This window comes from Daphnia pulex, chromosome 3, assembly GCF_021134715.1.
Source record: "Daphnia pulex isolate KAP4 chromosome 3, ASM2113471v1".
Classification (NCBI taxonomy): domain Eukaryota; kingdom Metazoa; phylum Arthropoda; class Branchiopoda; order Diplostraca; family Daphniidae; genus Daphnia; species Daphnia pulex.
The window spans coordinates 268,937-286,415 of record NC_060019.1 but is presented as its reverse complement, the minus strand read 5'-3'; the positions used below and the strand labels follow the sequence as shown (position 1 = coordinate 286,415).

Sequence of the window (17,479 nt, the reverse complement as noted above, 5' to 3'; positions counted from 1 at the left end):
TTTGTACATTTTTAAAGGAAAATAAAACTTGTTCATATAATGTATTTTTTTTTATTTATTATAGATATTACATGGTTAAGGTTTAACATTGGTTTATAGGGTTAAGGGTATAGATTTAAGGGTTGGTAGGTGTATATTTACAGGGTTTGAAGGATTGGAAGGTATATATTTTTGGGGTTTGGAGATTAATTGGTAGGGATACATTTGTAGGGTTATAAATTAACTGAATTTCTATCCATACTTGAAATATCCCCCTCCAACATCCACCACTTTACTTTCCCAACCCCAAAAACATGTTTATTATCTGTTTGACATGAACTTCCCATTTTTTTTTTGTTGCTTCTGAACTTATATACGGTAAACTGCAATAGTAACGATGACCATAATTTAACAAAATATGATACACCTTCGGTAAAAAATCAGCACCAAGGAACGGCCAATTGAACTTGATGTAGAAATAAGCTCTTTCACCAGCATAGGCTTCAACAACGCTCCACAGCGGACAGCAACTACGCGAACATAAAACACTAAACCTATAACCAAAATGAAATGAATTAATCTAGATGAATAAATTTCACTTCATGTTATTTACAATAGTTAAAGCCCTTAGCTGGCTGCATCAAATCCAAGAGTAAGTTAAGAGTAAGTTGGGCAGCAACAAAAAAGGTAATACTTTTACCAGACGCTGATTATCCTATTGATAAAAAAAAAACTCAATTACTATCAACTATCAAGGAAACAATGTCTTAATAAATTACTTAAACAAAAATGACAGAAGTTAAAGTAAACTATGCAAACACAATCCTTCAGAATAAAAGTTGCAAAAGAACCTACTGCTAGCAAGCATTTACAAGGTAAAACTGAAAATTCTACAACAAATAAGTTAAGAGATAGTCACCGACTAACTAAGTCTTTAGTCTCACAGTTAGAAAGTTGAACATATTTACCTGAATAGTTCTGAAGTGTTCCTTACAAAATGTACAGCCGGTACAGGAAAAAGAGGAATTTATCCTTGGCATGGCTGTCCAATTTCAAAGAGCTCAATTTCACTTACATGAGGGAAGAAAAGAGTTACTTAAAACAGGTAATCAAATGTGGTTTTTATTACTTCTTTTCAGACCTGGAGTGTTACAATTCTGGCTCGGGCATCACTCAATGAGGGGAAAGAATTGAGGTAATTACTTGTTGTGATTGTGATGGGTAAATGATTTTCAATCTTTTTGTTGGTATCCAACTCTTTCGGCCACTATGTGCAGAACTCTAAAAACAAATAATGTGTAAAGCTTTATGAATATATCTATTATAATGCAGGGTCCTCACTTTTCAATGCTTGGCATTGTCTCTCAATAGTGGGTGGTGTCAAGTGAAGAAAGTTGGGGATCTTCATCAACTCTGCATTTGCAAATTTACCGGGTGGTGTGGGCCACGGAACTACCCAGCCCTGATGCAAGGGCAGCGGGACACTAGCTGGATGGCTGGATGGAAAGATCTGGCAACTGGCCAAACCAAGGGTCAGTCTTGGCATTTTGTTGGAACTGAAAGGTCTCTTGTGTACTTTGCGTCGGTATGATCTCATATTCAACGACTTGTTGGGACTCAGATCCAGCGAACGGAATTCGTCATCTCCTACCTAATAAATTTTAACAGAAAGCCGGTTACAGCCTTTCAGCACATGCCATTCACGTGTAAATAATCTAATGATACTAAGCGCCAGTTTGAAAATATGAAAGTTACCATCCACTTTCTGAATATCTTTTTTTTTGCGAAATGATGTGGGATAATTAGAAATGGGTCTAATTGACACAAACTGCTGAAAATTACGAAAACACGTAGGTTGACATGTTGCAGACATTTTATACGATTTTCTTTTACTCTTTTCTTTAGCAGACTAAAACCATAGCCTACTCTATATAGGAAGCCGAAAGGAAGGATATCTCTCGCGTGTTGGAAAAGTGAAGCCTACTTTGCTCACCTTTCCTCCGATTTCGCATCTTCCAAGTGGACCCAGGGGGGCCATCTGGTGAGCGAAATAATGACACGCCCTCCGAAATTTCGAATGTTATGGTTTGGGGGATTACCCTGTAATTTATGAACGCACCATTAATATGTTGCCGTGAGGGATTTCATGACAACGTTACATGGAACGGTGTACATTATTGTTTAGTGAATGGCCCTTCGTAGCCATTTAACAATCATATCGATAGAAACGTAAACAAATCTGTGTTTTCAAATATCGCCACTAGACGATAAATTGGCTCCCGTGGGTCCACTTAGGGCGGAGCCAAATAAGAGGAAGGGAACCCAAATTGGCTTCCAAAAAAAGGCCAAACCTTTCGGCTTCCTATATAGAGTAGGCTATGCTAAAACCAAGTTTCATCGCCATCTATGATTCACATTTACAACTACTGATATGGAACAATAAGTCTTCGTTACTTAAGACCGCCGCCATTTTTTTGTAGCACTGATTGTAATTGTTGAATGAAAGGTATCGTTAGATTAATCCGTACGGCGTATTTTCCTTCCTTACAGTCTTCTTCATAAAAATGTTATTTCCTTTTTGGATTGTTATATGTGACTGAATCTTAATTATTTGTGTGTGAATTTAGTTGTTTGTGTTTGTGTGGTAACCTAGCCTATATTTATTTCTACTTGGAAATTTCAGCTGATCATGTGGCCTACATTTTGCCAAGATGTCGTCTCTTTTTCCTGTACGTACCGGCTGTACGTTTTGTAAGAAACACTTCAGGTATATATGTTCAACTTTCTAACTGTGAGACTTAGTTAGTTGGTGACTATGTCTTAACTTTCCTGTTGTAGAACTTAATTTGTCTACCTTGGAAAAGCTTGCTAGTTGTAGGATCCTTCGCAATATTTATTTCGAAGGATTGTGTAGTTAACTTTAACTTCTGTCATTTTTTGTTTTTTGTCATTTGAGACGCTGTGTCCTTGATAGTAATTGGAGTTTTTTTTTTTTTTTTTAGATAAACAGTCTGGTAAAGTCTGAGCTTCGTCATTGCTGCCCAATGTACACATGGATTTGATGCAGCCAGCTGGTAAAGGGTGTCCCTCTTCTACCTGTACTGCTGTGTGTTTCTTCAAATGAAGAAACATGAACAACTGAAGTAAATATTTCAATCAACTTTCTAATTGTCTGGCTGATTCAAAAGCTTGCTTACCGACACTGAGAGGTTTCATAGTTTACCTATACTTGTGTCATTTTTGTTATTATCGCGAGAATTTACTGCTTGATAGTACCTAATTGATTTTTTAAAACCAGGATTAACCTTCAGTTAAATCTTAGCTTCTCTTTCTTCTTTGTTGTAGTTTAAATCACGCATTTTGTTTTTGTTTCAACTAAAGCTATCAGATATTGTTTTCAGAATATTTTGTTTATCTAAACCATATAAGTGTCATTAATTTGTCTTTTCAGACAACATTTCCATTGATTGTGAAGATTAAATCATTTAATTTTGGTTACAGGTTTAGTGTTTTATGTTCGCGTAGTTGCTGTCCGCTGTGGAGCGTTGTTGAAGCCTATGCTGGTGAAAGAGCTTATTTCTACATCAAGTTCAATTGGCCGTTCCTTGGTGCTGATTTTTTACCGAAGGTGTATCATATTTTGTTAAATTATGGTCATCGTTACTATTGCAGTTTACCGTATATAAGTTCAGAAGCAACAAAAAAAAAATGGGAAGTTCATGTCAAACAGATAATAAACATGTTTTTGGGGTTGGGAAAGTAAAGTGGTGGATGTTGGAGGGGGATATTTCAAGTATGGATAGAAATTCAGTTAATTTATAACCCTACAAATGTATCCCTACCAATTAATCTCCAAACCCCAAAAATATATACCTTCCAATCCTTCAAACCCTGTAAATATACACCTACCAACCCTTAAATCTATACCCTTAACCCTATAAACCAATGTTAAACCTTAACCATGTAATATCTATAATAAATAAAAAAAAATACATTATATGAACAAGTTTTATTTTCCTTTAAAAATGTACAAAAATTTCAATAAACAGAGCGTCCGGTTCAAGGCTGTTTACTACTGCACGAGTTTAAACGCAACCCGCCACCACCGCTGCGGCAATGAGACAAAAAGCGGTGGTTAAGTTTTGCGGAAATCTACATCGTCTTTGTAACTTGACTGACGGAGATTTTCACAAAAAATAAACCATGGCTATTTGTTTCATTGGGTAGTGGATGCATTGTTTTAACTCGCACATGCTGTTATAGGAAATGTCTACGGCCCCCAGAGATATTTATCTGGACCGAGAAGAAGAGAGAAGTACGAGGCAAGTTTTACTGGGGAGATGTAGTCATACTAGGCTTCCGGGTTAGACTCATGACCCTCCAAAAGTTGTCATCGGATCATGCGCCTTCCAAGTCCCCGTTCGACCAGAGCCCTCCCCTCCTCCTGGTTTCACAGCGGGTGAGTGACCACCGGCGGGCGTTGGTTAGTGGTTAGTTAGGGAAACGGGGCCACAGAAAAGAAGGGAGCCCAGATATGCACTTGCAATTTATCTAACAACTACACAATGCATCAGTCTTGAATTGCAGCATTCTCTCGTCAGTTTATAACAGTTGATGTCATCAGTAGCGAAAGAGTTACCCTGTAAAAGCAGAATGAACATTTAATTTGATGACAATAAAATTCAAATGAGGTTGTAGCGAAAGAAAGTAATACCTCAAATCAATAGGACCTGTGTAATGAAGTAAACAGGGAGATTGAAGGGTAGCAGCCAACGGGTTAGCAAACAAGGAACCTTGTTGACTGTATGGTCCTTGTCCTTTTCCTTCTAAATATGACTTCTCTCATCAAATCTGTCATGCCAATGTGTTAGAAACTTGTAATGAAGAACCTGTAAATAAAATAACAATAAGTCACCTTGTTTATAGTTTGTGTTATCAATGTGCTTGACGTCTATGATCTAGAAATAATAAACAGTTAGTAGTGTACACTCAAAATTGGGACATGGCTGGGATTAGCGATCTAGCAAGTCCAATACAAACAGCAGACACCAGACAATTATGATGAATCCTAATAAAAGATGAGAAGAATATTTGTTTCAGCAATACTGTATTGATAAAGCTAGTAATGGTTGTTACCTGTTTCATTTTGATGGCACCTTCAGTAGAATACAATGATTTTGAACACACAGCAGTAAGCTGCACGACCCTTTCAACACGTTTTCTCCTGTAAGTTGATGTCTTGATGAGATACATTAAGTCATGGAATAGAACACATCACCGACAATTTACAGATGAAATCACTCGAATTTACCTGTAAATACATTGGTAATTTTCGAAGAAAAGATAGCTTAACTGTTGACAGCAAACCGCCATAAGCCCAAAACTGACACAAACAATTAACACGCCATCTATTAGACACGCCTAAAAACTCATTATTAAGGACTGGACTTAAGATGCTCACAAAACTTGAAAATCGCATTTTTGTTAGCTACAACCTAGCACTCAATCTTGAGATAAGTACAGAGAACAAAGCTCACTTGCTAGTTTTATGCAAATTTCCCGGAAGTATACCGGAAGTAAGCGATAGCGCCTTAACCATTGAGCTGTCATCAAAATAAACTAAATATTCGTGATCTACGTGAAATTTGGGGTCGATTAGGAGTGATTTTAACGAAATCCAAAATTTGGCCAAAATCGAGAATTTTCCTGAACTATAGTTCAGGAACATTCTCAAAACCGGAAGTACGCGTACGCACAAAAGAAAACATGAACTTTACCACAAATTTGACGAAGATCACGAATATGTGGTTCTTTTTTGCCTCAGATGAATATTTACTGAACTACTGACAGAAATGAGAAAACCGGAAGTAGAAAATAAAAACACATAATTAAAAATCTAACAAGTGAGCTTTGTTGGTGGAATAGTTATCGTCAGTTACCACACATAAACTGCCGAAAAATGTTTACAGGGATGTGCAAACCATGCTGCAAAGTAACTGAAACTGACTATTTTGACAGCTGAAAATGATCAAAGGCTACGATGAAGGAAACTTTTAAGTTATATCTATTTTGACACTTCGTTTGCGACTCGCCAGAAGGGCCTGATTAAGGAATTATGACGCAGACACAGAACAGAGTTAAAGCAAGTATTATTAGTAGATAATTTAAGAAAAAAGTCAACTGTCGTCGGGTATAAAATAGAATTGCAAATAGAAAACAAGACAAGACAAAGCAATCAAAATAAACTATACAGTAAAAGAATCAGAATCAGAGAAACTTACATTTTAAACGGCGTTGAATTTATTCCAAAAAACATAAAGAAAATCACGAAGAAAGCAGCATGAAAAGCAACAAGAACTTTTGACGTGACAAGAAAACAAAGCGATGCCAGCGACATCTAACAAGGGTAATTGGTAGTTGCTATATACGTGTTATATCAAAGACTTTGGACGCAGAACACATTTTGTGACTGATGCAACACACACACAGACAATCTCATCATTCCTCGGGGGGCGAGAGAAAAACAAGGAAGGGGTATAAATTCAAAAATATATAAATCGCCAACGACGACATTTTGGGTCAATTGTCGTCGGATTATTTTATAATCCTCCCCCCAAAAAGCTGCACAAATTTAGAACAACATTTTTTAAAAAAGGAAATGCAGAGACAAAGAAGTGCCTTCGGGTCTTTGGCCGACTCTTGGGTCATTTTTGCAAATCATTTTCAGAATGAAATCGAAAATTTGCGTGGGAGAGATTTCTGGAACACGACAAATGAACAAGTTAAAAGAGCGACTGAAGGTGAGCTTGGTAGTGATCCTCCGAGATGATGTGCTCGGCCGTCCGCTTCACTCGCCCACTGCCACCGGTTGCCACCCCTTGGCTGGTGGCTTCGATGCACAGGACGACGAATCGGTTCTGACACGAGAATTTGTCCTGGGCCAACAATTTGCCGCCACCACCACCGCCCGTCTGCTGCTGCTGTTGGTGGGAGGACGGAGAAGAGGCGATGAGAGAGGCGGCCACTCCGAGCGTCTTGACGTCGCTGGACGTCCAGGCGTCGCAGTACGAGTCGAGTTGGCGTTCGCCACTGGGTCCGGCTTCGGAAGGAAGTGTACCGTCGACATACTGCCCATTTGTGGTTTTATGGCAGAAAGAAACTCGTTCGATGGGTGAATTATGTGACGTTGTTGAATTTCGTCCGACATTAAGCGGAAAACTGCAATCGATCGGTTCTGTCAACTCTCTACATGAAAAGAAAAAGGTTACATCATTCGACCGGATGAAAAAAAGAGACTCACTCTATTCTTGGCAGCAGCTGAATGAACGCTTCCGGAAGAAATCAGGAAAGCAGCGGTGAGGAGCATCAACAAGTTGGCCATCATATTCTCATCACCTGTTCTCTTCCAAGTAGTTTGCTGAGATCGTTGTGCAAGTCTCGACACTCGGCCGGCAACTGAACACGTGCAGACTAGAGTCGTAAGCTTTTTAAACCTGTCCTCTATGGTGACTACCTGGATTAGTGCCGGGCAAACAAAGAACACGTACGAGGCTGCTGAATATGTGAGTAGTATACAAGAGTCTTGTGTTACAGGAGGAGGAGGTCGCTGCCAAAGTCTTTTACAAAAATAATAAGAAGATTTCGACGTTTTTCTCTCTCGCCTCTGGAGGTCGCAAACACCCCCCACTCTCACTCTCTTCCTTCCTCTTTTAAAGTCAACGTGGCGCAACCAAATACGCCCATCGTCGTTAAGGTGCAACGACACGTGATGTTTTTAACGATCCCAATTCAATATATGCAATATCTTGTGTGGCTGAACGGAAACCCAGACTTCTCGATATCGTCACCAGACCGGAATCGTTACTGCGACAAAAATTGAAGTGAAAATTTAAAAAATATATACAAATAAGTAAGAAATGGCGTTGGGAGTACTTCATTCTCCTTTTTTTGTTTCACGTGACGCCATCGAATTGTGTGAAGGTGATGAAAGTCACGCTGGATCAAACACGCACTACAACCATGGCTTCCTAATTCCCCAAGATCACGGCCAGGGAGGGGAAAGCGAATGATATACATGCCAGGCACATAACGTGAGTAATCCATCATTATTATGGGCAACGGAATCAACACGAAAGACGGGAAGAATTGTGGGCTCTGTCACTTAATTCCTGTGTCAGTTTAGAGTTGACTTTTGACTGAAAACAACATTGCAATAAAAAAATAGAAACTTCCCAAGTTAAAAATAATAATCTCAATCAAATTACCATTTCAGAAAATATTCTTCAGACTAAGCTTCAAAGTCTTGCTTATACACTTCTCGAAAACACCACCTGCATAGACTGCATGCAGATGCATCACATTATCACCACGTCCTGTTGGGAAAAAGCAAAATCATTAAATAACATATAAACCTGTATCAGATGTAAAAAAAACAAAACAAACAAACATGTTATGTAAGACAAGAGAGAAAATAATCGTGGCAAGTTTAAATTAAAATTTAGATCAAATCAGCAGCAGCAAATTCTTAAAATCTTAGGACAAGGTTGTCAAAGGGAGTTGGTGTTCTAGTTTAATCTAAAAGAAAGTTTCAATTCAGCACAAGCTTATCAGTGAGACAAGTCTCTTTTCACAAAACTCTATACCCACTACAACATTCTAATTAGACCTCAAATTACCATTTCAAGATGTATTTTTTGTAGTTACACTTCAGGTAACACTTTTCCACTTCAGGATGACATCAGCGATGTAGACTGCTTCCAGAAGCTGCAGGCCTGCAGCTCAACTTGACTTGAACTCCCTTTCACCAGCTGGCTGCAACAAAGCCACCTGCATGACAGCAATAAAACTCAGACTTTGCCATCTTCTCAAATTCTTCAATAGATAAGGAAAGGGATCTCTAACTTAAACATTAACTAATAAAATCAAGGCAAATTAATACATATTGAATCTGCATGGGATAGCATTTACTTGTGTTTGACATAAAACATGCTAACCTCTTTATTTAGCTTACAAGTACTTGTTTACATATTCAGATTTCCTCTTTTCATCACATTTGCCATAGTAGAGACCCTCTCAAAGACGCAACTTCATGCAAAGGCAGTGAACACGTAGTGAAAGGCAAGATCTTTGACATGCTTTGACAAATAGGTTGAAGAAGATTAACAAATGGACTTTTCGAAAAGTGCAAACTCTTAAGATTCACTTACTCGTTTTAAATGGTTCACTATCGGTTCAGCTTGGTCGAATGGCGTGGATGTACCTCATCTTGTGACGAAACGTGCATAATACAGCAAGAGTAAGAGACGACATTTAGGGAAATTGAACGGCAGGCCACATGATCAAACGGAATTGCCAAGTATAAATTCCAGTACACGTTACCTGTAAATTCACCACACACAAAATTTCATTTTTAACAAGCGATCCACGATTCAAGTAGACCGAAATCATGGAGCGGCTTTCCAGATCTAAATCCGGAAAAGGCCTTAAAAATATAAAAAAAATATAGGCATGTTGGTCTTCGCACGCCGGATTTACCTGCGTTTGCAGAATTACAAAATTCCTACCCGTTTAGGAGTTATTTAGCTCTAAAGTTTGGGTTTTTTGAATTTTGTCAGAAAGTGGGGGGGCTTTGACATCCATTTTCGGGAAAACGGGGGAGCTAGGGAAAAAACTAATTTTTCTAAAAGGTTTATTGCAATCTCAACCACCAAAATCCAAAAGGAATTTCCTTTCCGGATTTTATTGGTTGAGATATTACCAATTTAGTGAAAGGATTATTTAGCTGGTTTCCCTCCCTGGCTTGCAGCCATTTTTTCGTACGGTCCGCTGCGCTCCTGGTGGAAGCCAGCAGAAGGTGGTGCAGAAGTCCCTCTAGGCTATTAGTCGTAGCAATCGATATCAATTGCAACTGACGAAAAGTTTTATATCGATAGCGAACGCTTTGCGATTCAAACAGTCCATTGAGTCCAGCAAAGGTGTCGTCTGCATTCTATATCATTACTGTCTAATTTTCACACGAGGATAATAGTCAAAGTGAAAATGCATTGGATACCTATAGAAGAAATCCCTAACAGTATTTTGTATAGTGATTCGCTCGAAGAGTATGTCATAGACGCAAGGGATTCAAGAAGCCCAAAAGAAATAAATGAAGTCATCGAACGCCACAAGGCAAGTTGTCATTTGCTGAAGGAGGAGGATTGTAAACTCCAAATGATAGAAAACTCACAAATGAATCTAACAGGTAACTTGATGTTTGTATTTCCCAAGTTTATTCTTTCACCTTTCATAGCGCAGTGATTTAACCCTAAATGTTTACGGTCGTTTTTCTTTAGATTATACCGAAAGCAGCAGTGGCCGTTGGATAGTGCAGCACAATACCAATCGGGGGCATCACTGAAAACATAATGGAATGTTATATTGTAATACTCAATGCAGTTCTATGTGGATTTTCATTGTGTTGTAATTTCAATTTCCATTGTGATATAAATGAAATGTGAGAGACAGCATCAAAAAGATTTACACACGTCTTTGTTTATTTGAACCTTAAGAGTTGTAGGGGTTGCGATTGTACAGGTACTGACTTTATGGGTACATAATAAAAGTGAAGTAAATACAGATAGAAATTTGTTATTACGAGGCAGCACGAAATCTGAAAGCAAACTTGACAAATAAGTAAATATAGCACAAGTGGGTTGATGTGTCCGCTCAGCTACTACATTCCGTAACAGAAATATGACTATCATTGCACTTGACATAAAATGTTAAAGCGATAAATCACCAACTAAAACAATGTTACCGTGTAGGTTTACCATGCAAAGACATCTCCGTTGAACTGTCCAGAAAGGGTAGAATTTTGGTTAGAGTCCGGCCCCATGACGCATATTCATGGTAGAAAAGTTAACCTTGAATGGGGAAAAAAATGTATAGGATAAGTTTATCTCGGTTAACTTTTATGTCGCGCTAATAAAACTTTATGTAGTTCACGTCTTCCCTTGAAAGCCTTTTCCTACGTCAGGAAAGCTCAGTGTCAAATCCTTCTTGCTTCCGTCATGACTTCAGTTTGCAGCTGTAAAATAAAGTTGTGTGTGACTTGTTCTCGGTGCCCCAGATGTGAATGTGACCACGACGGACGATCCGTTGAGGATAAAATTAACCGTAAAAGAGGTAGAAGCGTGAGGGACAACTGTCGTGATGAATCTGTAACAAAAAAAAGAAATATCTCACCATCTTCAAGAGTATTACGCAAAAGAAAAACAAAGATTCCGTCTGAGGATATAAATAACAACACCGAGGAAGAAAGTGAAATAATCTTACCAATGAGAGGCATAACTTCCGTATCCGATCTTTTCGCAGCATTCAACATCGATGTTCATTCCACGTTGAGGAAGTTGCTAGCTTCATCATTGTCAAGGACCAGCCTACAAAATTGGGAAGAAGATTCAAAAGAAAGTAAGCAAATGAAATTAAGTGTTGTGAACGTATACAAACAGATTTTTTCCCAAATTGCCGCTTTGTTATGTGGCCCAGCAGGGTCTCTATCAATCGCTTATGCCTTAACAAATTTTCGTGATGTAGCACAGCATGCTCTGACGTTGCCTTTAATTCGAACGATTGTTCGTTCAAGAAAGTCTCAGCAAGAACCGCGAGTGGCAAGGGCATATTTGTGTGGTTCAACAGGGAGAAGTAAAGTTGCCCAATTAGCAAACGTTTACAAAGAATTCAGTCTGAGTAATAACACTTACGTCAAAGGGTTGAGTGACTTTAACAAATTGACTAATGGGCAGCGTCTTTCCCCGCCTCGTCGTAGCTATCAACGCTTTGATCCTGCTGTTGTTAATCAGGCGATTGCATTCATCCTAGGATCAGACAACGTTTGCCACACATCATGGGGAACAAAAACAATTGTGGTTGACGGTATTCCGCGTGCATTTCCGTTACTGATGCGCAAAATTTCCCGTACCAATATGTACGCAAACTATCAAAAAAGTACTACAGTCCAGAAAAAAAGAAAAATACAACGAAGCAGCTTCTTCACTTTAGCTTCAAATTTGACGCACACACAAGCAACACTAAGAAAAGCCGTTGATTATGTGACTGGGTTTCTTGTAAATGATAACTTTGAAATTGTTCACAAACTACTTGAAACTTTCACCACTGCTGGGCCCAACCGGCAACGACTGTTGAATGAAATAGAAGCCGCTAACTCATATTTGAAATATGGGTTTCAGGCTGATACCAGTAATGTCTGCATCGCCCATAACATATCCGTCGGCCTCGGTTGTGAAGAGACCCCAACAGCCTCGACCTCAACGCCAACCTGCAGTAATTGCCGTACATTATTCCACGTCTTCCATTTTTTGAAGGAAGAAATCCTACACTCAAGCCTTCCTAGGGAATCAGCATTAACCGCCTTGGATGGGTGCTTACAGAAAACGCAGCTGTTTATGGGCCATCGCCTCAGAGTGCTAAATCAACAACATGCAATAAAGAAGATGCAGGACGAAATGATGATGAATTGCCTGAATAATGAGACTGTCAATGAGTGCGTCATTCTACTGGATTACAAAATGAAATTTGAACCAGTTTACTTTCGGGAAAAAACAGTCGACCCTTACGGAAAGAGGGGAATCAGTTGGCACGGAGCCATGATAACTTTTTACACTGTTGTCGCTGTTGACGGGGTCCGTACAGCTGTGCAAAACAGGTACTACATGGATCACGTAGTGGAGAATGAAAGTAAACAGGACATAACGTCAGTTATTTCCATTCTAGAGGCAGTGATTATTGGCCTTAAAAAACTGTTTCCTCGCCTAACAACCATATATCTGCAATCAGATAACGCGAGCTGCTATCAAAACACCATGCTATTGGTTCTTATTCCCTACCTTGCATTTACCTATTCTCTATGCATTCGGCGGTATATCCATACTGAAACCCAAGACGGCAAATCTGTATTGGATGCTCATTTCGCAAGATGCACCCAAAAAGTGTATGAATACTGCAAAGAAGGTAATTAACTTTATATAATAAACTGACTTTTACGCCTTTTTACTGAGTGAATGGTTTCGTAGGAAATGACGTGGTTACGCCAATCCAGCTGGTTACGGCTCTCAAGCACTACGGCGGGTTGCCTAATTGTATAACTGAACTAGTCAAGCTCGAACGAGAGACAGTGGCAAAGGTTGTAATAGCCTGCGCAACGGTGGAAACTAAGCTGAAAAAAGCCATGAAACGAAAGAACGACGTGTTTTTTACACAAATTGACTGGCCACACCGTAATGAAATGCCTACTTCGTCGAATAATGAGGAAAGTTATCAGAATATGCCTTGCTTTTCCATACAAGGATTCGAATACTCAGGTAGTATGCTGATTTCCTAATATCCCTGGTGCTTGCAAAGATTTACACAATATTCTTTTTTTTTTTTGGTTAGGGATAGGCAATCCAACAAGTTACATTGTAAACCCTGCCGAAGAAACTGTCGTTATAGACAACGATAGTTTAAACGACCTTTGCGACGGTTCCATCACGGAATCGGAGGATGATCTAGACTATGAATGCATCGAGGAACTTGAAATAATGCAATCAAGTGGAAATAATGCTGATTGCACGACTGAAAACATATCTTCCATTGAGCGTAAGTCATCAAGTAACAGCGACTACTCGGAAGAAGGTATGTCTGGTGACAGCGAAGCCCCAGATCAACAAGACATCGCACCTGAAACGACTGTCGGAAAGATAACGGGTGTTTACATCTATTCGGATTCTCAATTAAGTTTCAGACGACAACGATGGAAAAGCAAAGGTCGCAAATCAAAGGACTCTGAAGTCCGTCTGGAAAGGAAGAAAAATCTGTTAAGCTACGCATTACGAACTGCATGGAATATGCAATTAAACGGTATCATGCAATGTGATCGGACAGATGACTCCCTGGAAGAACCGTCTTTATCTTTAGCTGAGACTTTTACTGTGCCCTTGCAATTTCAAAAAGGTTGGGCTAAACGGCCCAAGAATGGACTAATGTATGGACCAAAGCATGTGCAGAGTTACCGCGCAGATATCTATGAATTATACAAGCTTGGGGAAGAAGACAAAAAGAATAAACGAAGCCCAGCTCAAATGCGAGAAGCATTACAGATGAAATATCCACAAGAATTTTGTCTCCCGTCTGAAAACGACATACGTGTCGAAATCAACAGGCTTCAAACGAAAAAGAAATCACCACAAGCCACTTCAAGAGTGGAAAAAACCACGGATGTGTACAGCGAGTACATAAGGAACCTAGCGAAAAACAATTGCCAACTTAAACCAAAAGAAGCTGTTAAGTTGATTACAGAAAACTTCCCAAGAAAAGATCACCCACAATTACCATGTGATTCTCTGTTATCGAGGAAATTTTCCTATCAAAAGAGATGTGTGACCATGCAACAAAATAGATCGCAATCAAATGTCTAACTAACAGAAATAAACTTTGGTTTAGGTTGCTACTTACTTGCTTCATTACGAGTGCTACATCTCCATGGAGAGCCAGAGTCACTTTCAGCCTTATAGAGTGAAGCCGATGAAGGATGATGATGTTTTGCTGTGTTGTAGATGGCCTTGGGGCAATGAAGTAAGGCAATGTGATTTGGTTATAGCTTGCCTCCCTGCTTGTGCTAATAACGTGTGGAGTCCAATGACAAAGCAGAAAACCTACGAAATGTGGCAACAAAATAATTATTAGTAGACTGGTATAGAGTTATAACCAATAAACTATGCTGTTTGGTTACGCTGCAGGTACAGGTAAAGGTTATAGCTTGCCTCCCTGCTTGTGCCAATAACGTGTGGAGTCCAATGACAAAGCAGAAAACCTACGAAATGTGGCAACAAAATAATTATTAGTAGACTGGTATAGAGTTATAACAAATAAACTATGATGTGGTTTGGTTACGCTGCAGGTTGCCATGGTGTGTGGTGCTGTTTTCACTGATCACTTTTAGGGAGGTTTGAATTTTGCCCAGTCAGACTGAGAGATGAACTGAACTCGTAGCTTCCACTTCAAGGAACACGAATCACGAGGGAAATCTTGTGATGCAATTGTGTGATCCAAAACTGGTCTGCAACTTTTTCACTTTATAAACTTTGTTCCGCCTAAAAAGTTAGTAAATAATAACCAAAATTCCTCTTTTCACTACAACCAACATACACCATTGAGCATAAAAAATCTAAAGACATATGAACATAAATACGTATTCCTTTGACTTTGAGTTTGCACCTTCACAACAGCTAAAACGTTTCACTTCAATGTAGACAGTCATCTGCTGAAACGCCAACACAAACACAAGTATCGATTTGCCTCAGAAAAGAATCGATATGCTACTGTGGGCGATAAGAAATCTGGGTTCACTATATATGAAGGCCTGTATAAATGCAATGGGTCTAATATGAAGGCCGATATATAAGACCTTCTGCTGGCTTCCACCAGGAGCGCAGCGGACCGTACGAAAAAATGGCTGCAAGCCAGGGAGGGAAACCAGCTAAATAATCCTTTCACTAAATTGGTAATATCTCAACCAATAAAATCCGGAAAGGAAATTCCTTTTGGATTTTGGTGGTTGAGATTGCAATAAACCTTTTAGAAAAATTAGTTTTTTCCCTAGCTCCCCCGTTTTCCCGAAAATGGATGTCAAAGCCCCCCCACTTTCTGACAAAATTCAAAAAACCCAAACTTTAGAGCTAAATAACTCCTAAACGGGTAGGAATTTTGTAATTCTGCAAACGCAGGTAAATCCGGCGTGCGAAGACCAACATGCCTATATTTTTTTTATATTTTTAAGGCCTTTTCCGGATTTAGATCTGGAAAGCCGCTCCATGATTTCGGTCTACTTGAATCGTGGATCGCTTGTTAAATAACCTTCTAGAAGAAAAGCAGAAAATGTCAGGAAAGAAAGTATCCAGCACTTTGAAAACAAAAACAAACCCCCTACATCCCTAAACACTTTAATCCCTAAACACACTGGAATATTTAGCCACCTAGTGACAGCCTTTGCAACCACGGACTGCGTTTTTGATTTCATACTTTGGACGATGGACGACTAAAGGATCAACATTAAGAAAGCCGACGAGAAATTGCAAGAAATTGAAAAAGAGGCAAAACGAGTTGCAGCGGAAAGGGATAAAATCTCCGTTGAATTCGTGAAAAATTTCAAAACAATGTCGACAAAAATTTTATACCCAACGGGCTAATAATGGGGATCAGCGCCACTTAGGGCCCGAAAACCAACCATTTTTCACACATTTAAAGCCCGTTGGGCATAAAATGAAGGTAAAAATCAACAAAATTCACGAACTTTGCCGAATTATTGCGGGCAAAATAAACATTTAACCTCTCTGATTTTCACATATAGTGTCAATCAAGATTCCTTAAATAATTAAAAAAAAAACGGCTTTACACACTTAAAAGCTATTTTAATATATTTAAAAATAATTTTTTTAAAAAACAAATACAACCAAACGAAAGCTCGTAAAAAAAGTTAGTTGATAGGGACAAAAATACAAAAATAAAAAAACACCGGTAGAAAATCCTCTACGGCAAAATGAAAAAAATCGATTTTCATTTTGCTGTATCTTGAAAACTACTTGTCCAAAAACAATAAAATTTTGGAAATCAGTGTTTCATAACGATATGAATCTACTGTCCAAATTTCAAAAAAATCGGTGACTTACCCGCGCCCAACATCTGACGGATCGGCGTGGATTGACTCTCGACTCGTAGCAAGCCTAACAAGAAGAAGAAGAAGCCTGAAACAACTGAAGTGGAAAAGGTCTGTCAGTCCGACCACTTAGGCTATATTTAGTTCTAGCAAAGAAAATTTGTTTGACTTTGTTGTGCCGAGTGGCAACGTAGTTTGAAATCGTCGTTTCCGTTGGTTAAAAACAAGGTTAAAAATCGGCTTTAAATTCTCGACACTTTGTACACGCAGTTTAGAATTTGAAAGAAAGCTAGTATATCGTGATTTAAATTGATTTTTTTTTCGAAAAGCAGTTGTCGACGTCTTTGCGAGCCATGAACTTGGAATTGATACAAGTTCCGGCTGATGGGTAAATCTCCATTAAAAATAACAATTGTTTTTTTTTCTTATTTACTAACACTTTGTTTTTCTTTTAATAAATTGTTGGTTTTACGCTCTGGCACTACAGCTTTACGATGTTATGGACTTCCATTACTTCATCCAACAATCCGTCGTGGAACACATAGAGTTGCACTCCGACCATTGTGAACCGTTTCATACTTTGAAGAAACCCTTTACCAAATACGGTATTTGGTGTTTTTTTTTAATCAAAATTTGCCAAATCATTACATTATATTTTACTTGAAATCAGTTAAAGAACTCGGAAAAACGGAACCTACGGTGACCATCACGTGCTTGCTGCATTTTCCCAAGAATTAAAAGTGAGTTACACATTCCTTCTTATAATTCAGTTAGTTTCAATTTATTGTCTTTCTAAAGAGTTTAGAGTCA

General features: G+C 38.8%; 1 protein-coding gene, 4 long non-coding RNA genes and 1 pseudogene across 8 annotated transcripts in view; 3 read left to right on the top strand and 3 right to left on the bottom strand.

Moving 5' to 3' along the window:
* Nucleotides 1–17,479, top strand: part of LOC124190689 (collagen alpha-1(XVIII) chain-like) — a 107,633-nt gene that overhangs the window by 44,649 nt on the left and 45,505 nt on the right. The gene's annotated exons all lie outside the window — the stretch shown is intronic.
* Nucleotides 482–1,891, bottom strand: LOC124190703 (annotated as a pseudogene).
* On the top strand, nt 2,628–3,987 carry LOC124190715. Of its 2 annotated transcripts, none has more exons than XR_006873048.1 (3): nt 2,628–2,746; nt 2,982–3,122; nt 3,481–3,987. It is a non-coding gene; the product is annotated as an uncharacterized LOC124190715 (long non-coding RNA). The 2 variants fall into 2 exon arrangements; XR_006873047.1 differs by having other exon boundaries at nt 2,698–2,746; nt 2,990–3,122; nt 3,481–3,540.
* On the bottom strand, nt 4,459–9,351 carry LOC124190708. The gene is made up of 12 exons (XR_006873035.1): nt 9,186–9,351; nt 9,004–9,113; nt 8,655–8,805; nt 8,244–8,351; nt 7,912–8,174; nt 7,571–7,842; nt 7,280–7,492; nt 6,261–7,224; nt 5,116–5,203; nt 4,895–5,047; nt 4,694–4,830; nt 4,459–4,619 (listed from the first exon to the last, which is right to left on the bottom strand). It is a non-coding gene; the product is annotated as an uncharacterized LOC124190708 (long non-coding RNA).
* Nucleotides 9,930–10,484, top strand: LOC124190711. Its single transcript, XR_006873042.1, has 2 exons — nt 9,930–10,219; nt 10,311–10,484. It is a non-coding gene; the product is annotated as an uncharacterized LOC124190711 (long non-coding RNA).
* LOC124190709 lies at nt 10,421–15,300 on the bottom strand. 2 transcript variants are annotated; one of them, XR_006873037.1, is made up of 5 exons: nt 15,232–15,300; nt 14,908–15,107; nt 14,470–14,669; nt 11,293–11,396; nt 10,421–11,175 (listed from the first exon to the last, which is right to left on the bottom strand). It is a non-coding gene; the product is annotated as an uncharacterized LOC124190709 (long non-coding RNA). The 2 variants fall into 2 exon arrangements; XR_006873036.1 differs by having other exon boundaries at nt 14,908–15,293.